General features: G+C 34.3%; 1 pseudogene; it reads right to left on the bottom strand.

Moving 5' to 3' along the window:
• Positions 1–497: 497 nt before the first annotated feature.
• On the bottom strand, positions 498–11002 carry LOC127202329 (peroxiredoxin-5, mitochondrial-like; annotated as a pseudogene).
• Between the last annotated feature and the right edge of the window lie 13573 nt (positions 11003–24575).

Genomic DNA, 24575 nt, shown 5'->3' with positions numbered 1-24575 from the left:
CATTAGCCTTTTAATAGACATAATTTCATTCATCAGTGGTACTCAGCTGGTGGGTTCTGGACCCTTTCCTAAACTTCTATCTCCAAAAATATTTACATTACAATTTGTAACAAAATTACAGTTATGATGTAGTAATGAAAATAATTTTATGATTGTGGGTCGCCACAACATGATGAGCTATATTAAATGGCCACTGCATTAGGAAGATTAAGTAGTACTGTCATATAAATAGTCATTCCTCTGGCTGCATGCAAGTTGTCCTGTCTGCTTGAAGCTCCAGCATAGTACATTTCTTAACGGACTCTATACTCTTCAGGATTTTATATATAAAAATGTTAACTTCTATTTTTTTATAGACACAAATTAGATAGTTTATTGGGAAAAAAAATGGTCCAAGTTCCATTGAAGTTGTCCCCGGTGGGGAGGGGCTGCACCTTTCAGCCCAGAGCTGTGTGGGAGGGATGGGAGGGGAATAGAGCCCTTCTCTGGCCAGGACCTCAGAGTTGTGAGAGGATGTTGGGAGCCAGGCTGCAGGTGAGGCCTATGCCTTCAAGATCCACATTCAGGGCCTTCACTATGTCTATCGCCATGGAGAACCTCTTAATTTGACAATTCCCAAAGAGAGACAGCAAAAAATCATCCAGTAATAAATGTTGTCTTCCCGAAGGATCAAGTGAGGTCAGCTAGAAGCCGAACCTTGCCTTCTGCCTGCTGGCCTCAACTCGACTGATTGGTCACAAAGACTTCATTAACACTGGATATCTAAAGGCCACCACCTGCCTTCCCTTGGCCTTTAGAGATCCAGCTTGCTCCACAAACAGAGGGAGGTGGGTCTTAGAACAACCAGGCATAAGTGCCCCACGGACTCCAAACAGCACACCTTTCTTGCCTTTTTACAGCTCTGCCAGGTTCACCATCTTCCCAAGCTCCCAATCAAAAACCTCCACTGAGGTGATAGTGTATCTCACCTTGATCGGGCCAATGGCTACCACCTTGCTGCTGAAGCTACAGGTCCCATGCACACTCCATTGCTTTCAGGCCTGCTTTGCCTACCGCGCACATTGCCACGCACATCCAGGTAGCCACTGCACAAAGCACGGAAAAGACTTTGCCCTTAACTTCTAATTTTTATTACTGAATTTCATGCCCATATCTTAACCTTCACAGATTGACTCACACTTAAATTCGTATTATTTCTTTTATTCCATATTCTAGGTTTTTAGGAATAGTGATTGTTAATACATGTGTTATTTCTCCCTGTGACTTTTGCTAAACATTTTTATAAGGATTTTAATAAATAATATCTGACTTTTCACATCAAAATCTATATTGTTGGGAAGAAAATGAAACATTTTCCAGGAACTTGAACCTCAAGTTATACCTTAGAGCAATTAGATAATTTTTTTGAGATTCCCAAGCAATGTGTACTCAGGAAATTGATGACATAGTTGTAGCAATCCCTTCCCAATGTATCTTTTCATAGAAATGGAGCCATTCTGTGGGTGCTCAGTAGCACATTCCATTGTCAGGTACAATAAATTCCTTACTTTGAAGTCACTTATTTAAGAAGGATAGAGAATATGGGAATGTGATAAAAGTTTTGGTGGTCCTCAATTAACAATGAAAAAAACACTGAAAATTCTGTGTAGTTGATGATTCTCATAACATTAGTCTTATCTTAGTAACTCTATGGTAAATTACACATAATAAGTATATATAAATATAGTAAATTATGTAAACAGAGTAAATCACATGTCATATTTATTCTTGTTATAGGTAGTTAATTGTATATATGTGGAATAATATAAATGTATATGTAACAAAAAAGAAGAACCATGAAACAATCTGGAATTATATAAATGTTATTTCTTAGTGTTTTGGCTATTTTTATTTGACAACCTTAAAGAAAACATCTTTCCTAATTGGTGCATCTAAAATTCTGAATGTAAATCAATATCACATTTCATCATTATCAACTTAAAACATCTATCTAGACCTAAAACAATCTACTTTGAAAGTGCTATTGCAGACTGTTTAGGATAAATACGTTAAACAAGTTAGTTGATCGAATCATGGTCTTATCAATTACTAGTCTATTCTTTATCACAAGAATATACATCTTAGGTGCAGCAAATAGATATGGTTCTATATAAAGATAAGATAAAATAGTTAGATAAGGTCTTCAAAACCCTCAGAGTCTTAAACAACATGGCATTTAAAGATGTTTTTATTGTTTTAAGAATTCTTTGACAACAAGACAGGTTAACTCCTGGAAACACCCAGCCTACCTCAAAGAGGATGATGAGCATCAAAAAACATCCTTATGGAGATGGATTTAAATGTGGCAAACCAGCCAGTGGACAAAATGTCCTGGTTTCTACCACAGTCAGAATTCTGCCTAAAAATGGGCTATCTGGATGCAGGCCGAATCGACGGCTGAAATCTGCCAAGACACGGTAAGCAAGTCCTCAATAACTCCTGCCTGAAAAATATGTCTGTCAGATATATTTGGCCAGAAGGTTGAAGATGATGCTCCAATGTTATAGAGAGCTTTGTGTGACCGCTCAGGTAGCAAATTGTTTCTGTCATCTTCTCATTTGAAAGTGCGCCTGGTTCACTCAGGTAATCAATTTTACTCCTTCTCAAAGCTCTGATTGGTTGAATACCAAATAGTTTAGTTTTACGATTAAGCTCAGTTGTTTAGTGGTTAAGATATTTCTAGGTCTAGATAGATGTATTAAGTTGATAATAATGAGATATGATATTGATTTAGACATTTTATTTTTTAATAAAAAATATTTGTTCCTGATGCTTCAAGGACTTGTTTGCCTTTTTAAAGAAATTAGTATAGCTTGTGGCAAGTTGCTAGCAAAATGAAACATTTAGGCAATGATAAAATATATAAGTGGCAAGTGTTGGCAAGTGGATAAATTATCTCCAATAAACCTATCTTATTTGTAATGTAATAATTATTTTTCACATCATTCTTGATTGTCTTACTTATCAAATGACAAAACCAAGAGAGGAGAAAACTTGTTTGAGGAATTTACTACATTAGTTTGGTCAGTGAGTCATGTTATAAGAATGTTCCTCCTGTTTAATATTGAGCTATAAGAAATGGACTCAGACAGCTGGTCTTTGGATTTTATGTATGAATGGATTTTTGTTTGATTGTTTTGATTTTTAAGTGCCCTGGTCTTTCCTTTTGAAAAGTTAGCACTTGATTTTCTTTTAGTGACCATTTTCTATTAATTATCTTCTAATTATTTCACTTCATTATATGCACTATTAATACAAAAGTTGGAGGGAAAAGAATTGAGTTAGTAAAAAAAAGTACCATCCAATACAGGCTGCATAAGGAAACTAGCACAAAGGAAGCTCCATGGAATCTCCAAGAGTATACCCAGCAAACTCTCATAGTAATTGGTTACCAAGAGCCTGAACTGGTCATCTTTTATAACCAGGCAAGGTCCTCAAGTGGAGGGATTGGAATATCAACCTACCCACAAAACCTTTGAACTACAATTTATGCTCCCTGAATAGTGTTCTGGGATCAAAGACTAGTGTAATGGCCATCAAGGGGTCAGGGAGAATTCGCCCAACAACTGAAGAGAGCAGATGCAGAATCCTACAGCCAAACATTAGCTTGAATAGTCTTGCCTAAGAGTGAGAGGAAGGATCTGAGGAACCAAAGGGGTCAGGGTCACCAAAAGAACAAGGTACAAAGACAGCATCAATCAACTGATAGAGACTCATTGGGGATCACAAAGGTCAGGGAGTTCATAAGGGTCTAACCTAGGTTCTTTGCATATGTGTTATGGCTGAGTAGCTAGGTGTTCTTAAGGGAATCCTAAAGGTGGGAGCTGCCAGGAAATCCTGTTGCTCAGTCCACCATTACTGGAAAATGCTGAACTTGGTGCCAAATGGAGGACTCACTTTTAGTTTTATATTTATTTATAAACATTAGTCCCTTCAACTTGTCTGAACATAGGTATCCTGTATGTCTTATTTATTGTTGCAGTGATGTGATGAAACACTATGAACAGGGCAATATGTATAAAAGAAAATCTTTAATGTGGTCTGCTTAATGCTTCCACTTTCATCATGGCAGGAGGCACAGTGGGAAGAGCATATTTGTGAGGAGTCGTGCCAAGTGCAGGAGAAATAGCAAAGAACTTCAACCTGAACCTTTTTGGCCTAGATAGAAATGGGGGAAATGCTGGTTCTGGTGTAGGTTTTTTAAACATCAAGCCCCATTCCCCAAGTTGTACATTTCCTTTTACAAGAACACATCTTCTAGTCATTTTAATATATGAAAGAATTCTAGCCCATGATGGCTACTCAGGTATATGAACCTATAGTGGCAATCTTGTTCGAACCACCACAGTATACCTCCAAAATATTACCAGAATCCACCTAAATTATATGTACACTGTTTTGAAGAAGTCATTTGTAACTTTTTGGCTATTGGGACTGAATCATTTTTCTTCTTTAAGAAAAGCTCATTACTTAATTTTTATGGTAATGTAATCTAGATATTAATAATATGACTTTATAGTTCCAGAGAGCTGAACTTTACTCTAGTAAAGACTATTAAATTTAAATGTCTTCCAGACTACAAGAATAATGTAAATGATATATTATTTGGCCACCTTAATGCATAACTTCTCTCAAGAAATGAAATAAAAGTCAACTTTCATTTCTATTAAAACTATGCTAAATCAATTTCTGCATCTAATTAGGTAGATATTATGAGATATAAATTCTAGTTTAGTGAAAATCGCACAAAATATTCTTGCAGTGACATAGTGTAGAACACATTAAAAAAAAGAAATTGTCAAAAAACAAATTATACCAAGAAGATTGCCTTTCTAGATGCATAGGGAAAGAGGAAACATTACACAGCATTGAATGGTCAAGTCCCCATTATTTGACACAGGAAAGACTTAATGGCTTTCTAAAACCCACACATAAATCATATGTGAAAATCTGTGAGGAGTTACCTTATATATAAAAGAACCATATCACTCTTAGTATATTTTTTAAAAACCTTAATTGATATTGAAATTGACATATAATACAGTATGCTAAAGACGTAAAGATAATACTGAATGAAATAGGTAATAAAGCATTGCTACTAAAACATGCTTTTGGAGTTCTGATCAAATATTTTTTTGTAAGAATTCAGACAACTGAATTAATTTTTATAAAAGAAGAGACATGCATATTGTCATTTTAGTAACATATCTCATTAATTTATGGAATATAGCATTTAATCTTTTACTTATTGTAACATGTACTTATTATAATAATTCCAGGAACTGAACACTGCATGACATGCCTATGAGTTCCATTCCTGTTTTTTTCTTTTTAAAAATATATTTTAATAATTTATTCATATTACATCTCAATTGTTATCCCATCCGTTGTATCCTCCCATTCTTCTCTCCTTCCCATTTTCCCCTTACTCCCCTCTCCTATGATTGTGAATGAGGGGGACCTATTCCCCTTTTATATGCTCATAGGGTATCAAGTCTCTTCTGAGTTCCATTCTTGTAAGTAGAGACCAAAACATTGCAAGTTTATATCAGCCTGAGCTACATAACATGAAATTGTTAATAATGATAAACATATTTTAAAAGGAAAATAACCTTTAAGAGCAGATATCAGTAGACTTACTATAGACTACCATTTATTTTTCCATTTTATTCATTTATATTTACCATCGCAATCCTGATATATACTATTAGTCTTAATTCCCTGCTGTAGATATGGTGAGATGAAAGTTCCTGCTGTAGATATGGTGAGATGAAAGTTCATCTCTGTATTTTCAGCCCAGTATTAAATATTTAGAGAACAAAAAGATAAAATAAATCCCCTCATGTAAATATATCTTTTATTTTCCAGATATAATTGTGATGTCAGTGGATGAATACTGAATAACTGGCCTTTTTTCTAGTTTTTTATGAAGTCTGGCTGTCTGGTTCACCTCAGCTGTTCTGGATAAAATCTCTTCTCTAAGCTGACTGATTCAAACAGGCTTTGCTCTCCTTAAGAGTGAGTTGTTCTGCCACTGAACTCCAAGAACTGAACTGCCCAAACTCAACTGCACTCCACTGTCTCTCAACTAGCCCCCAACTTACTGAACTAACTTGCTTTTCTGCACTGCTCTATTTTAAATTATATATGTGTGTGTGTGTTTGTTTATTTATATTATTTCACTATTTAAAATAAACTATGAACAATAAGAAGAACAACAAAACAATCAGGAATTATATTAATTTACTTCATAGTATTTTGGCTATTTGTATTTGGCAACTTTGACGAAAACCTCTTTCCTATATTGATGAGTCTAAAATTCTGAATGTAAATCAATATTTATCATGTATCATCTTTATCAACTTAAAATAACATATCTAGAAATTAAAACATCTTAATCTCTAAACAACTAAGCTTATTTGTTGAACTAAACTGTCTGGTTTTCAACTCAATCAGAGACTTGAGAAGGAATAAAATTAATTACATGAATGAAGAGGAAGGGCAGGTTAGCAGCTTCCAAAGTAAAAAAATATTAGAGAGACTGTTTGCTGGCTAAATAGTCATCCAAAATTCTCTATATCACTGGAGCATCATCTTCAGCCTTCTGGCCAATATATCTGACAGAAATACTTGTGAAGCAGGAACTACTGAGAACTTGCTTACCCTGTTTTGGCAAGGGTTAGCGGTCCATTCTGCCTGCATCTAAGCTTTCTCACTTTAGGGCAGAATTCTGTCAGTGGCCAAAATGAGGACAATTTGCTCAGTGGCGAGTTTGTCACATTTGACAACATCTCCATAGGGAGGTTCTTTGATGCTCATCATCTTCCTTGAGGTAGACAGGGTGTTACTAGGCATTAACCTGTTTCATTGTCGATGAATCTTTAAAATAGTAAAATCATCTTTAAATGCCATCTTATGTAGGTCTCTGAGGTTTTTGAAGATCTTATCTAACTATTTTACCTTATCTATCTATAGAATCGTATCTATTTGTTAGACTTAGGATATAAATCTTTGTGATAAAAATAGACTAATAACTGATATGACCATGATTTGATCAACTAACAGTTAACTTATATAACTTACTTATCCTAAACAGCCTGCAATAGCACTTTCAAATTTTGGAGGTAAATCTTGCATTCTACTTGAGTTGTATGGGTACAATATCTCATATTACAGTAGAAATATATATATATATATATATATATATATATAATTTATGTGAAGAATAATCTTAAATTTGAATTCTATACCAATGTCTCAAAATTATTTTGCTCAGTATACAAACTACTACAGCAATGAATTAAAGATAAAATTGTGAGTAACAATTAAGTTGAGGAATTGACTCAATAATCTTCTTTTTGTTCTATCATCCCTTTATATTTCTATATTCCCCCTTCTTTCCCTCAACCCCTGTCTCAAAACTAACAAACAAAGGAAAAGAGAAGCATCCATGAGTGTAACCTTATTTTCTTTCCAAATAAGACCAATAGTAACTTATAATTATCTCCCACTGAAAATAAAATATCTGTAGCAAAGAAAACAACAAAAACCCTACCTCACCCCCTTAATGGAAATGAGGTGTCATTCTCTTAAGGTTTTTTTTTACAGCTGATTTGAGATGAAAAATACTTTTGTAGGGGCCCAAATAAAATTGGGGAAAATGGTTAAACATGCTAGGAATAGCATTTGTGCTCTAGTTTCTAGATGCTGGGAAATTCCAGACTTAATACAAGTCCTGTGTGGGACAATCTGAAATGCTGGACAAATTGGGATTGGAAACTTTTTTTGAAGCTGTCCTGTTCTGATGAAGAACAGAAGCTGAGTGCAGGAACATGAATGGTGGAGGATGTCAGCATCTAGCATGCTGGGATGAATGAATCCTGTCAGGTCTGATCCCGCGTCAGTGTCCTGTTCTTTTGTTTTAGAAACCTATAATTTCTCACAAACATTATACAGTCCTAAAATTATAAATATATTAAATGTGCAGGATGCACAGCACAATTAAGGCTAGTTTTCTGCTCTTTGTATGAACAGAAGAAAGACATTTATATAACTTCATTCATGCCATATGAAGAATAGCATCTAATAATAATTCAAAGGGATTCTGTGACCAACAAGAAACATTGTCTATGCATAGACATTTATGTCTCAGCCAATCTCAGAGATATTTGCATATAGTGGGATTAACAATATAAATTACGTGGTATTCTGCAGTTTGAATACTTTACATCCCCATTATAGTCCCCTCCTACATCATCTCTCAATCCCAACCTCTCTCCATCATCCCCTCTCCCTCTCTTCCCTAGTCCTCAGAAAGTGGAGCACTCCTCCCCTTATATCTCACCTCAGCCTATGAAGTCTCATCTGTACTACCTGTTTCCTCTTCCCCTGTGGTTTAGCAAGTCCTGCACAACTCTTTTAAATTGTCCCTTTCTTGTCTGTTCTCATGAGGATTGGACATATTTTATCTCTGACTCATGTTGTCAAATCTTTTTGTTTGACACATATCCTGCCTTTCACTTTCACACCTGGCTTCCTCCTCCTATAAACAAAATTTACTGTCTTTGTTAGGGATTAAAGGTGTGATTGGGATTAAAGCAAATAAAGGTTTTGTTGCATTCCAGTTAGATCACTTAGACCTAGAAGTCCTTGGATGTGATCCCTTGACAAAGCAGCCTTGCTGTTGGATTAAAATTCCTCTACATCCTTACATGACAAAGTAACTGGTACAGTTATTTTGTTCTGGTCAGATTAACATGTCAAAGATATATATCTGCAGTAGTTAAATTAGATAGTTGTTATTGTCTGTGCAACAGAAGTCTTTATCTATATGAGTATAAATTTACAAATGGACATAAACCTAATTTATAAAGCTTTGTATATGGAGATGGAATTTTCTAATAATGTGATGGAGCTTGAAGGTAGCTTGATTCATTGCTACAGCTTCATATTATACAGGAATGTTAGTGGAAACACAAATTTCATTACCCAGAGACCTTAAGCAAGTGAGCAGCTTAATCACAGTCTGTGTTTGTAGTATAGATTAATAAAGCAAAAATGAAATAAAAACAAACAAACAATAAAACAAGGTGGTAATAGTATTTTTATTGTAGCCAACATAAGATATGAAAACTTGAGTGTTTTTATTAATGATTGAAATAGGCAATTTAGATATTAGATGTATTAAATATTAGTAAGAATGGAAAAAGGTGATATGTCCTAATAATGGAAAACAATGTTGATGCAAGAAAGTTGTTCAGTTGGTTTCTAGATTATTTACTATACAGTCTTTTGTGAAACAGTAGAAGCATTGGTCCTTTGGTAAAAACAAACCAAAACCAAACCCAACCAAAAAACAATCTACTTTAGTTGTACTCAGATAGAATAGATTTGGGATTTTGTATATAAGATATCTATATTTACAAAAGCTTCAGTAAAATGGGATGTTGTTGGAAGTTGAATTAAAGTGTTGTCTTTTTTTCATAAGATGAAGACCACATGGCAAAAATGGAAATACCAACACATCATCTTCCTTCTATTATGTCCAGACCTAAATCTACAAATGAAACAAACACAAATAGTAAGATGGAGAAAAAGGAGACCAAGAAAAATATGAGGGAAAGGAACTGAAAAAGGTAGTAGCAAGCACTCTTATGTGTAAGTGCACATGCTAGAATAAAAACATACCTTTTAAATATATATGTGTATGCCTCTAAAGTACATATTTATATATAATGTATTTATTTTATATAAAATATATTTATGTTTCATATAAATATATGCATATCTCATATACTTTATATTATATATGAAGCATTATATACAAAAAGCATCATAGTAGATGTGAAAAAGAAGCCTTTGTAACAAGTTCATACTACAGTATCTTACACCAAATACATAGAAAAATTAGAATCTACTTTCTTGACAGAGAGAATCGTTATACTCACTTTGCCATATGCAATGCCTTTAAAAGGTCATATCTCCTTTTCTAGAGTTTTTCACACATGTTCGTACTGATATTGTCATTGTGACCATTCTTTGTCAATCCCGGTGTTTAGTTATTAATTTACCTGATTGAACATAACATTCTGAAACAATTTTCTTCAAGCAACAAAAATGATGCCCCCTTCATCATTAAAATTTTTTATTTATACTTGCTTATAGACTTCTTTGATTATCTTCGTGGTAACAAGCTAAAAAGGCTCAAATGGTATATACTTACTTATTACTAGACACTAGACCAAGGGACATGTCCTATGACAGTCTTCACCTACCAGGAAAATGGAATAGATGTGAGGACATCCTATTGGGCCTCTAGGTGAGAGAAGTATGGGAGAATGGGGAAATAGAAGGATCCAGAGGATCCTAGAAACCTACAAGAAGAACATTATGATGGGCAGATCTGGACCCAGGGATTCTGCTCAAACTATGGTACCAATCAAGGACAATTAGTGCAGTAAACATCGAACCCCAACCTAGATCTAGGACAAGACAATCTCCAGTGTGAGTGAAGAGTTTGAGATGTAATATGAATGAATTAATAAAAAAGAAAAAAAATTTTTTAATTTTTTATTAGTTTATTCTTGTTACATCTCAATGGTTATCCCATCCCTTGTATCCTTCCATTCTTCCCTCCCTCCCATTTTCCCCTTATTCCCCTCCCTTATGACTGTTCCTGAGGGGGATTACCTCCCCCTGTATAATATTTTTAAAAATACATTGGATCTCTGTCATATATACACACATTGGCCATGCTTTCCTGATTAAGTCAATTTATTAAAATAGTTAACTTAGGGATCTGCAATGGTGAATTCACCCTTTACTCCTGGCTCAATACTCAATCTCAGAAGGACTGTACAAGTCAATGAGTTGTTTGTTGATTCTCATCTGGAAAGGATACCAAGTCTTGGAACCTTCACCACAAGGCGTTTTTCTTGTAGAGATTCTCAATGACATTGGCCATTTTTAATCCCATATGTAATCTATCACTAAACAGCCACTAGAGTCTGATGGTTTTGTGGTGTGGTCAGCGGGGAAATACTTCTAGAATGTGCAGAAATCTCTGGTTTGGTTCGCCAATACAGCAGAATCTGAGCTTGGTGTAGCATATCTGTAATCTTTGCACCCAAGTCAGCCAAGGAGGTTTAGAGTTTAAAGTCAACCTTAGTAATACACTGAACCTGGGTACATAAAAACCTTTTTAAAATAATAAAAATAAAACAAAGTAACTGGTACCTACCAACTAACTAATTAGAACATATGCTAACAAGTCACAAATACATTTTTCTGCCATAACATTGTTTTTAAAATGGAGAATGCACAGTCATCTTTTTCTACAGATGGTCTTTTTCTGTGTGTGATTCTTTTTCTCTCTTAGGAGACTTTAATAGACTAAAAGCTTTTTCTCCAAACCTGTCTCTTCTCTCTTTTTCTTATGCTCAGGACTGAGATACCTTCACTAGATACTTCCACCAGAGAGAAAATTCCAATTAGCTATCTTAAGAAACATTAATTTCAATCAATACTATTTATGAAGAAACATTTGATAGTTTTTCATATCATAACCAGCTTTATTTCAAATATATTACTTAAAAATTTAAGCAAGAGAGCACATCAATAACTATGTCAAATAAAAGAAACATTTTTCTTTCACAGAGAACCCACCTGCAGTGACTGTGAGGGTAAGCTGCAGCAGGATCATAGCAATTTATAACCAAAGAAAAGAAAGTTTTACAGAAGTTATAGACTGACAAAAGGCCAGAAACAGAACAAAAGCCTTTTTTTTAAAAAAAAAAAAGGGACAAGGAAAGCGAGAAAGAAGACAAACTGTGTGTTTGGAGGAAGTCAGGGGGTGTAGTCCAGGGGTGGCCAGCATGAACCAGGTTTGTTTCAGTTCTCTTTCCTAAGAGATAGTTTGTATCCATCAAACACAGAGAACATAAGTAGAAAAAAAGTATGAAAGTCCTCTAGAATAATATGTGCAAAGTATTTGAAAAACAAAGTACAGTCAGGCAATCTTAAAACACAATAAATAAGTATCCTTAAAACAGAATAAATAGAAGGAATTAATTGTATTTTCATCCGATGAATCAAAACTGATCACTCAATCTAAGTTAAGAGGTCTTTAGGGATGGATATAATTTTGAATCCAAACAGAATACCTGATACCACACATACAACTGAAAATGTAACACACTGAGTACATTAAAATATTTTTTAAAAATCTGTATTTGAAAAGGGCACACTGTAGATAAATAGATATGGCCCTGTAAAGTGATGGGTGGACCTCTCTTCTGTGCCAACATCTTTCTCAAGAATTCTACTCATTATAGTATGATGCCAGTGGCTGTACACAGCCTCCCAACTCAGCAAACCCTTCAGTGACATGGGATATCACTCCCTGTACTCTGTCTTCCCACGAAGACCAGTCTAATATCAGGGAATTACAACTTGATAATCAATATCAAGGAGTATTTTTCTTCTCATAAAGGCATAAACCTGTCAAATGCCGGAGAACTGATGCTTCTTGCTTTACAGTAATTTTAATCAGGAAGGGAAATTTTACTGTACTTGCTCTGATATGATGAGGTGCAGAACCATTCTTTCCACAGGCTCATGTGTAAGACATCTTCTATTACCTGTCAATATAATTTTCTACTTATTTCCTTGTAAATTTAGTAGAGCACATTAATGTCAATGTATTTGGATGGCTCATTAATGCCATATTGTGTCTGAATGCTAGCACATCCCAGCTCAGTGTTTGGAAATATATATATATATATATATATATATATATATATATATATATATTTCCATCTCTTAATACCTTTAATAATTTCATTTTTATTCTCTTAATGGCCACACATCTAAATATCAATCTTACATAAGAATCTGCTTACTTGATTTATTGTTTTGGATAAATGCACCACATAATCTTGAGGACTTGAATGTTTGGAGCTGTGCCTTTTCTGAAATAAGTACTTCACTGGGGGGAAGCTCTAAGAGTTTAAAGATCAAGCACTCTCTCTGCTTCTTGCTTGCAGATAAAAACGGGAGCCCTCAGCTTCACGCTTCTCCCAGTATGCCTTCTCAATTCCATTACTGCACTCTGAGTCTCTGGGGCTCTACAACCAAATAAACTCTTTCTTCAGTAAGCTGTGTTAGTCACGTTTTGAGAATCCTTCATTTTGGTTGAGTTCCCTTAACTTTCCACACCAAAAATGTCTACTGCAAGCTTTCTTGTACCTAAATGGATTAGTACAAGGTAAGCTTGTAATATGTTTAATTGTTTGTGTTGGTTTAATATTTATAACATGACACATATTCAAAGAACTATATTGGAAACAAAAGTTTGAAATATTGTCACTAATGAAAGTGTTACTATGTTACAAAAATTTGAATATTTTACATGATAACCAGTAGTGTTATCAAGGGTTAATGGGTGATATTGACATCTTGCAGCATGAGGAATCTTATTGATTGTTAGGGACCACTTATATGCTAAAAACTCTGTTTTTTGCTTTAATGCAGAGATTTCAATGCATAAAAAGTAGCCAGTATGTGCAGAATTGGAATTTATTGAAACCATTTTAGTAAAATTTTTGAGTGAAAAAGAGGCAATTGAAATGAGACATACCCTGTAGCATGTGTGTTTGATTCTCAAAGGGAGCTCTACTCTATTGTTTTTACAATAGTAATATGTAGGCTTTACTGTGTTTTGGAGCTATTCATTTAAAGGATAACTAGGAAGCACAGAAGAGACAGTGACTGGTTTCTGAGGAGTACTGGCAGGAAACAAACCGATATTGCAAAGCTATAAAGCACAGAACGTAGGAAGTCACTATATCTTTGCTGTAAACAAAGTTAGTTGTCATTTTGGGTTTTTGTGACACTCACAGAATGTATGCAGCAAGACATGAGACAACTCAGGACACAGACATTCCAGTCTAAAGTTTTTCTATTTAACTGTGAAAGATATACACAAGACCAGACTATTATACCTTTATCATGTATAACATTTGCCATATGTGTCAGTTGTGCTAGCATTCTTGATTCTCAGTTCCTAGAGGCTCCAACCAGACTCTAGGAACACATATTCCTTTCCTTGCTCTGTTCCCACAGTTTCCCGGCCTTTCTATCCCACCTTACTAAAAAGAAAATATAGCTTGTAATATGATCGATATTATTTCAAGTTTAGTTATCATGATTTCATTTGTAAATTAGGCAACTATTTCATATATTTTTCATAATATAAGTCAATGCAATCATTTCTGTAGCTTCAGGAACAAACAACTTTCTGCCGATAGGTTGTGGAAACGTTGACCAAAATCAAATTAACAAAGAGTGATTCCCGTACTTTACCCTCCCATACCTTTTTGTTTAATAGTGTTAAGGATGTATTATGTAGGAGAATGAGTGTATTATGTAGGAGAATGAGTGAAATCATGTTTAAGAAAAAAGATTTTAAAAGATTAAATATTCTATTACATATGTAAATTCATTGTAGGATAACTTAATGGGGACCAGCTCTGCAAACCTAGTCCGTAACATGTATAGGTTTAAGAAATTTAGGAATACTGACCTGGATCATATCATAAACACACACACACACACACACACACACATACACACTCACACAATAGTTAAAGATTTTGAGCATTCTCACACAAGACAAAATGATTAATGAGTTATAAATCTGCTTTTAAATGCTTATGTTGAAAAATAGAAAATAAGATACTCGAGTGTTAAATAGAAACAGAAATAATTCTCCTTCACTAGGAGCCATATCTGATAAAAAATAAGCACCTAAATATAAAAAATAATTTCACACCTGTTTGCCTTTTATTTGAGTAACTACAATTTAAGAAGGAAATGTTTGGCTTAGGGTGAGACAACATAAATATTTATAAAATGTGGATATATGTAGACTTACTTAACTTGATGTTTTGTTACTGTATAAAGAACACTGAAAAATTAATAATATATATAATGAATATAAATATAATAAATTTCTATGAATGAGGTGCAATGTAAGACAATGAAATATAAGACTAAAAAAATGACACACGGAATAAACCAATTCATGTACTAAAAGTAGAAGACAGAAGCATATCCTACAATGTCGTACTATTCTCTTTTTTGAGAATATAATTTCATTTCAATATTTCTCCCTTCCCTTTGCTGCCTTAAGGTTCTTTTGTATTTTCTTCCCATTCTCCTTCAAATACATGGCCTCTTTTTGTACTAATAATACAAACATATTCCTAATATAACATCTTCAATAGCATCTGTAGCTTTCTAGAGAAGTACCATCTTATGTTAATTCTATATTAAAATGAATATAAACAACTGATAAAGAGTTGTTAATGTGTAAATAAACAGTGATTCTATGTATATATTAAAAAATCAAAGCAGACGTGTGACTTTAAGATGCCATGAAGATTTCATAAGCTTATTCATGTTTCACACTGGGGAAAAAAAGCCAGCTAACAATGATGGCTTTGTTAGGTCTGTGTATTATAAGTGGCCCAAGAAAACAGCCTGTTCTATTTCTCAAACATCACCTAAGATCCATGTAAAATTGCCTGTATTTGAAATGGCTTATTTCTTCATTCAAATGTCAGGTTATTAAATTTCCTTTTTATTTCTCTATGGAACAGTCTGATTTTTCCATTGTGTAAAAATGTCACCGAACAGCTGTGACCTTATGTTTGGAGATGACTGGCACAATGAAGTGTCAGAGAGAGTGACAATGACATTCTCTCATAAAGTGAGCTGCCTCTATCTCATTAATCACTTGTTTATAGTCACTAGAACAGGTGTAGACTGATGAATATATGCTAATAAAATCATTATTTGCTCTTCATTATCAGTAAACTAGAAAAGAAATTAAAATTGTAGTGAGGTCACCTTATGCCACAGAAACTACCAGCTAGGCTGGAATAGTCATCTTCTACTTTTATCAAGTTTGAAATTATGAAATATCTCAGTTTCTAAGTTTATTTTAAAATTAGAAATTTGATTGAGCTGCATCTATCACATTAATCACTTGTCTATAATCACTGGAACAGGTGTAGACTGAAGAATATACGTTCATAAGATCACTATCTGTTCTTCAGTGTCAGTGAACTAGAAAAGAAATTAAAGGTGTAGTAAGGTCAGCTGACGGCATAAAAATTCAACAGCTAAACTGAACCAATGTAAGATTCTACTTTTATCAAGTCTAAAATTGTGAAACACCTTGGTTTCTAAGTTCATTTTTGTATTATTTCAGTATTAGAAATGTGCTTAAGTCTGGTGGAATGTGTCAGTAGGTAGATATATTTACTTTGCCAGCATAGAGCCTGAGATTGGATCCCAGCACTCACATATGATAGACGGATCCAAGTTGCTTATTACCCCAATTCTGTCAAAGGCAGAGCCTACAGGTTATCTGGACATTGCTGGCTTCCTGTTTCAGTCAAGGTTAAGGCACAGACCCTGTCTCAGGTTAATTAGATGGAGATGATAGACGAGGACATCTGTCATCCTACATTGGCCTCTGGGTACACACACAGTTGTGAACACATATACATGGCTGAATAAACCACTTAAATATACACCACAGTCACAGACTTACATAAACATATTTTAAATATATATTATTGCTTTTATACTCAAAAACACCATGTCAACAGACCAGTTTAATTATGTTTCAGGTGGATATTTAAAGACACTCTGGGGGCATAATTTCTTAGAAGTATTTCTTTGTACTTGGGCTGATATTATTGAAAATTATTGTGTTTCCTATTTTACATGAAAAAAAAATTGACAATTTCTATTAGTTTTAATTTTGGGTATCCACACATTACATCATCATAAACATCTAGAACCTTCCCCTGAAAATCATATAGAAATTGTGAATAAAAAAAGAATGGAAGATTGTCTGTATCCTGTGTGGATGCTCTCAAAATGCTTACTGTGTCAGACAAGTGGGTAGAAGGTAGCATATTGAAGATCATTAAGATGGAACTCTGCCTCACATTCATTCTACCTCACATGAGCTCTTGAGTCCCCAGTGACATGAATTTTAAGTAATTGTGAAGAATCAGATTTCTTCCCAAAATTTAAAATGCTCTCTGAATGTGATGAGAATGACTCATAATTGTCCCTCCTTAAGATTGAAATATAATATGAAATAAATGAAAGTGTAGTTAAAATTGGCTTTATTGACTTCCTTACTGGAACTATCATGATTCCAAATTTTCATTAAATAAATTTTAGCAATTGTCTAGTTTTAATTTTGGGTAAGGGAAGAGAATTCCTTTTGGGAAAGTGTAGCTAATTTTATAAATGTACTGTATCTGTTTCTGTATTTCACATCAATCTATTTTTTTTATTGCTTTTTGTTCAAAGTAATAGGATGTCAGTTATCTTTTTGAATTCACATGTTTGAATGAACTTGTTACAATTTTGGATCTTTAACTTAAATGTATATCTACTAAAAGTGAGTAAGTATTAATGCATTATATTTATCAAACATAAAAAAGGTATATAATTATTATTTTACTCCAACAATACCTACTTAGAATGTAATATTTCTCTTCAGGAAATAGATAATCAAGATAACAGCATAGAATGAGCAACTCACCAAGTTCTTATTCATTGAGCTTATTTCTTATTTAGAGATAATAAGGATAAAGATAACAATCAAATATGAGAAATTACTTCCTTTACATTTGAAAATGTAAGTGAGACAGACATTTTTAACCTCTTTTAAGTATTAATCTACATGGGCCAGTCATTTTCCTTAGGAAAACATATGAAAGAAAAACACATATTTCAGAGACTTTGGAAAATGGAATATAGATTATTTATAACATGTAGGATGAAATAAAGGCCATTTGCTGTTACTTACCTTCACATAATGAGAGTGGATTTTTGTTTTTGTCTCTTTATTTATTAACCAATGTTGTCCCTCCAGGATGTTAAACTCTGACCTATAATAGCTACCTTCTGTTTTATGTTCCATGTGAACTAATTTAAGAGGATAAAAGGACTAGAAAGCAAGAGGAACTCAGAGTGATATCCTGGTATGCTTATGGCTCTTAACCTAATCTTTATTTACTTCAAAATATATATTTCAATTGTTATACTGCATGAATAATAATTTCATTGCACGATATTTCCCTAATATTCATGCTAGGTAGTAACAGACCCAAATGAGGAGTCCATCCAAGTCCAGAGAAGTGAACTATTGAACTTATCTAAGTTTCTTACAGGAACCTATGACATATGAAAGCTTGTCTGCCTCATTTGGTTTTAGCAATCCTCAGTCCACGGGTAGTCTTTGACCTCTGATGTACTCAATTTCCCCAAAACTGCATGCAGATGACACAGAAGGGAGTTTTCTAAGCTTCTCCTCTCCTTCCTGCTGCAAATGTAAGTAGCCTTAATCTCTTCATCTGAGAACTAGTTATGAGCTGTATTGTTCTGCTTATTTCATTGTCATGACTACAGGCCCAGGCTTTCTATGGGTAACCAGAGTAACTCTACTTCATGATAGAGATGGTAATGTTAACCACAAAGAAATAAGTACATCATATTTTTACCAATAAACAATGATCTCTTTGTAGTAGTATTAGAAAGAAGTGTTTAATATCATTAAAGAGGAAGCAGCTCTCATGGCTTAGTTATCTTTTAAAGAGTTCATTTTATAAGAATATATTAACATATTAAAATCTGAATGTTACAGTAAACTTTTAGGTAATAAACTTGCTATTTAAAAAACATGTACTGGGTAAGCACATTTTAAAGCCAGGCATGTTGGTGCAGGACAATAATTCAAGTTCTTAAGAGGTAAAGGGAAGATTAACAGGTTAAATTTATCCTTAAATACACAGAAACCTGGAAAACAGAATGGCATACATCAGACATACCTAAATATAACCAGCTAAATGAATAAATAAGTAAATACATAGACATATAAACACTAAATAACAAAGAAAAATATATTTATAGTTTGGTTAATATGGCAACCAAGGAGACTCTGAGTTCTGCTGCACATTACTGTAGCAGTTGTTATAGTTTCACAAACAGAGAGAGAGAGAGAGAGAGAGAGAGAGAGAGAGAGAGAGAGAGAGAGAGAGAGAGAGAGAGAATTGCAAATTTCCATTTCCATGTCATGAGAAAGGTGTGACAACTCTCTAGGAGGCAAGTTCCTCTAGTAGCTAACCCAAGTTTCATTCTACCCCCCTTCCTTCATTTTAATTAAATTCTTTCTGGCACAGTTTTCAATAATCTGATGCTTAAGAAATGCCTTGAGGTCAACAATTAACAAATGGGACCTCATGAGGCTGAGAAGCTTCTGTAAGGCAGGAGACACTGTCAACAGAACAAAGCGGCAGCCTACAGACTGGGAAATGATCTTCACCAACCCTGCATTTGACAAAGGTCTAATATCCAAACTTTATAAAGAACTCAAGAAATTAAACAGCACCAAACCAAAAAATCCAATTGAGAAATGGGGCTCAGAACTAAACAGAGAATTCTCAACAGAGGAATTACGAATGGTTGAGAAACATTTAAAGAAATGCTCAACGTCTTTAGTCATCAGGGAAATGCAAATCAAAACAAGTCTGAGATTCCATCTTACACCAATCAGAATGGACAACATCAAAAATATAAGTGGCAACACATGCTGGCAAGGATGTGGAGAAAGAGGAACACACCTTTATTGCTGGTGGAAATGCAAACTTGTATAACCACTTTGAAAATTTATCTGGCACTATCTCAGAAAACTTGGAGTAGGACTTCTTCAAGACCCAGCTATTCCAGTCCTCAGAATATACCCAGAAGACGTTCCATCAAACAACAAAGACATATGCTCAACCATGTTCATAGCGGCCTTATTCATAATAGGCAGAACCTGGAAACAGCCTAAATGCCCCTCAGTTGAAGAACAGATAAAGAAAATGTGGTACATTTACACTATGGAATACTACTCAGCTATTAAAAACAAAGAAATCCTGCAATTCGTGGACAAATGGATGGAACTTGAAAGGATCATAATGAGTGAGTTAACCCAGAAGCAGAAAGACTCACATGGTATATATTCACTTATAACTTGGCACTAACCCAAAAGGTATGTCTCATGAATGTCTTCACTTACCAGGAAATTGGGATAGATGTGAGGACATCACATTGGGTCTCTAGGTAAGAGAAATATAGGAGATGGTTAAATAGAAGGGCACAGAAGGTCCTAGAAAGCTATAAGAAGAACATTGTGATGGGTGGATCGGGGCCCAGGGAGGTCTACTCAAACTATTGCACTAACCAAGGACAATACAAGCAGTAAACATCAAACCCCAATCTGATCTGCCCATTGGACAGGACATTTTTCACAGTTTTGTGGAGAATGGGGACTGACTTTGACCTGAACTCAGGTGCTCCATATTTCACCACCTCCCCTTGGTGGGGAGGCCTGATGGCACTCAAAGAAAGAATAAGCAGGCTACCAAAATGAGACTTGATAGCCTATACCATATAGTCGGGGCAGAGGTCCCCTTCAGTCATAGACCTAGGGGAGGTGAATAGGGTAATAGTGGGAGAGAGGGAGGAATGTAAGGATACAAGTGATGGGATAAAAATTGAGTTGTAATCTGAATAAATTAATAAAATTAAAATAAAGAATTAAAAAAAGAAAAAAGAAATGGCAGAGTGTCAGCTTTGGATAGTCCTTTTCCTGTTAGGGAAATATTACACCCAGTAATCACTCTCATTTCTATTACTGCACATGAACATGCATACCACAATGATATCATGGGCCTGAATTGTGAGCACCTAGGAAGTAGATCAAAGAGAATCAGAAATTCAAGGGTACCCTAGCTATGTAGTGAATGTGACATCATCTTGGGTCACATGAACTTTTATTGAATACTAACGAACATGAGGAAAAGGAATCCTCTCATGTTAGGATTATGATTATAGATCAAAATAATGGTTATAAGTAATTATTGGTCTTATACAGAGAAAACAAGGATGAACTCAGGGATGTCTCTTTTTTCCTTTATCTTTCACCCAAAAGCAAGGAGATAGGGGAATATAGAAATACAGAGGGAGGATAGAACAAAAGGTAGATTATTGAACCATCTCTTTAACTTGAGGCCTTAATGTTACTGACAAAGAAAGTTATCTCTAAGTCATTGGTATAGAATTTTGCATATTGATGCAGATCATGGTCATATCAAATACTGGTCTGATTTAGCACAAGAATATATATACTAAGTCTTAGAGATAGATATGATTCTACAGATATATAAGGTAAAATAATCAAATAGGTCTTCAAAAGCCTCAGAGATCCACAGAATATGGCATTTAAAGATGACTTTATTATTCAAAAGATTCTTTGACAATAAGACAAGTTAACTCCTGACAATACCCGCCTGCCTCAAAGAAGATGATGAGAATCAAAGAACCTCCTTATGGAGTTGGCTTCAATTGTGGCAAATCAGCCACTGCGCAAAAGGTCCTCATTTATGCCACAGACAGAATTCTGCCTGAAAATGGGCAAGCTTAGATGTAGGCAGGGTCAACAGCCTGACTCTGCCAAGACAGGGTAATCAAATCCTCACTAGTTCCTGCCTCGTGAATAAGTCTGGCAGAGATAACTGCCAAAGATGAGGCTCCAACATTATAGAGTTTTGAGTGACTGTTCAACCAGTAAACTGTCTCAGTCAATTTTTCATTTTGGAAGCTGCTAACTTGCACTTCTGGTTCAGTCAGGCATTTAAATTTTATTCTTTCTCAAGTTTCTGAGGGAAGTTTAAGACCAGATAGTTTATATTTACAATCTAATTTAGTTGATAGAGGATAAGATCTTTTTAGATCAATATAAAGGATTTCAGGAAAAGAGATGAGATTTGATAGATATTGAATTTCATTCAGAAATTTAGACCCATGCAAGATAAAAGAGATGTTCACTTTAAGTTTGACAAACACAAATAGCCAAATCACTATGAATGTAACATTTACATAATTTATGACTGTCTCATGGTTCTCCCTGTTGTATGTTATTTATTTTATTCATGTGTAATAAAATAAATGTATAGGCTAAAAATAAAAATAAAAAATAAATAAATAAAAATAAAATAAAATAATTAAAATAAAAAAAAATTATCACTGCCTGGAGTCAAGACATAGACTTGTGTTCTAAAACTTAGGATTGGACCATGGATATAGCAATAATACTAATATAGTTAATTGAGGTGGAAATTGAAGTAGAAGTTTCTGGTTTCTTTGAAAACTCAGTTGTACAAAGTGATGTTCTTCTGAGAGAGATCTTGTGAGGAGACATGTGTTGTTTTACGGGAAGCAGACCTGTGAAAAGGTAAGGGCAGACATGTGAGAGGGCACATGATGTTTGCAAGGGTATAAATAGAACACCATAGACAATAGGAAAAGGCTTTTTCATTGCCACCCTATAAAGCAATGCTTCACTGGTCCTTGCTGGTTTTCACTGATCTTCACTAGTCTTTGCTTTGCAAATAGAAATGTTTCAGAGAATTTTTTGTGGCTCTCTGGCTGATTCTGACCATTTCCATTGACTTGCACAGACTTAGCAGAACCTTGCAGTTTTTCTGGATTGAGACATTGCTACAGGATACTGAGTTATGTGAGTGTTTGGTGTTGGCTCTTGGACTGGATTGCTGGTATCTTGATAATGTAGAGTCGTATTTGTCCAAAGAACTACATCTAAACAGGTCCAAATCCCCCTTTTCCTATTAATATTCTTCCTTTGGTCAGTGGGTTAGAAGTAAGTTGAAGTGTTTAAGAACCCTAAATAAAAATAGTTACAGAAAACCTAATCCTACAGTTAATTAAGGAAGAAAAAACTTCTTAAAGTGTTCAATGTGAACCAGATTAAGAGAAAGACCACTTTGGCACTTTGCATAGTGCCATCCTCTTCTGCCTACGTGGCAGCATGCTTTGTGCATTTCATGTAGCTCTCAATGTTCCCATCAATGAGAACATATATAAATTGTAGTGTATTTCTCAATTCAATTTACTCTTTTGCCACAGCATCTCTGACATATGACATTTTGAACAGTACTACAGAACTTAAAATCAATATCTAGTTGGAAATTGTCTAGTTGGAAACTAATTGGAAATATCTAGCGGGAAACTTAGCTGTCCCTCTGTTAGTAGTTAGTAGAGATGGGGCTGCCAATCAACTGGACAGGAAATCTCTTAGGAGAAGTTATCTGTCCCAGAGAATATGGGAACACTTAAAGCACTATACACTCAGGAACATTTATAGCACTTATAAGTCTGCATATGGTCTTGCTTGCCATTATGCATGTGTATCCTGAGAATACGTCACTTAATGATGAACATTAACTATCTTGTACACATTTGTGTGTTAAAAAGAAATAGAATAGAGTGTAGAGGAATTATAATTTAGATAAGTATTTAAAAAAAATAACTTTTATTAATGTTATATCCTTTTTCACAATAAAGATGAGATATTATGAGATAATTATAACCACTTCTTTCACATAAATATAATGCCCTTGTGATTTTCTGCATAATATATCTTGAGGTTACTTAGGTAGAAAGAATACTGTTCTTGGGAAGCTTAAGTATGATCTCTGTACTTCTCATGCTAAGCATGTCAAGGTGACTCTGTGCTGCTGCTTGTGTCACAAGTAGATGTGATACTACAAATACCTAATTATCCACTATATTTATTTATTAAATTTTAGCTTGGAGGAAGATTATATTCCTGTATAATGCTGGTCTTTTGATAGTTTCTCTTATTAAAAAAAAAAAAAAAAGGCTTGCAGCATCTGTGAAGAATAGAAATGCTGTTCATTGCTAGACTTTATGTTAACATCCTTAAATAACACTAGATTTTCAGCAAAGAACATAGTTTTTTCATCCTGCTGAGATCTCCCAAGGAGCAAAGATGTGCAGAGACCCCATGATAGCAACCCTTAAAAGCAGAAAACTTCCCTTTGCATTCAGATATAGAAAATGAAGGGCAAAGTCTGCAAGTCATTAATTCTGCTTCTATGTGCAGCTCCTGAGACCTTACTATGTTAAGTTGAACATTATTTTTAGTAATATAAAAGTAAAAGTAACATAACCTTGTAAAAGGCAGTGAAGGTAAAATATCAAATCATTAAATATAAATAGGTTACTTTGAAAAATGTGAGAAAAAGTCTTAGGAAAGTGAACTGTCCTACTTCCCAAGAATGTGAGAATCACAACTGAGAAGAGAAGCCATACACTTTTTTGTTCTCTGTAAAAAAAAAAAAAAAAAAATTACACGTCTTAAGAATGAATATGTCATACAGTCATACTTGATACGCATATTCTTTTCCATTTTCACATATGTAAATAACCACTTATTTTATTATATAATAATTGATTCTCCAAATAAAAGACTTGTAAAATTGAGGCATTTTATCAGTGAGAGTCAGACAATGAATTAGAAAACCTCTATCAAGCTGAATGTTTTTATTCACATATAAGCAGAACTATTAAAATCTATTGAA

The sequence above is a fragment of the Acomys russatus genome, chromosome 18 (genome assembly GCF_903995435.1).
Source record: "Acomys russatus chromosome 18, mAcoRus1.1, whole genome shotgun sequence".
NCBI lineage: Eukaryota > Metazoa > Chordata > Mammalia > Rodentia > Muridae > Acomys > Acomys russatus.
This window is presented reverse-complemented; position numbering and strand designations above follow the sequence as displayed.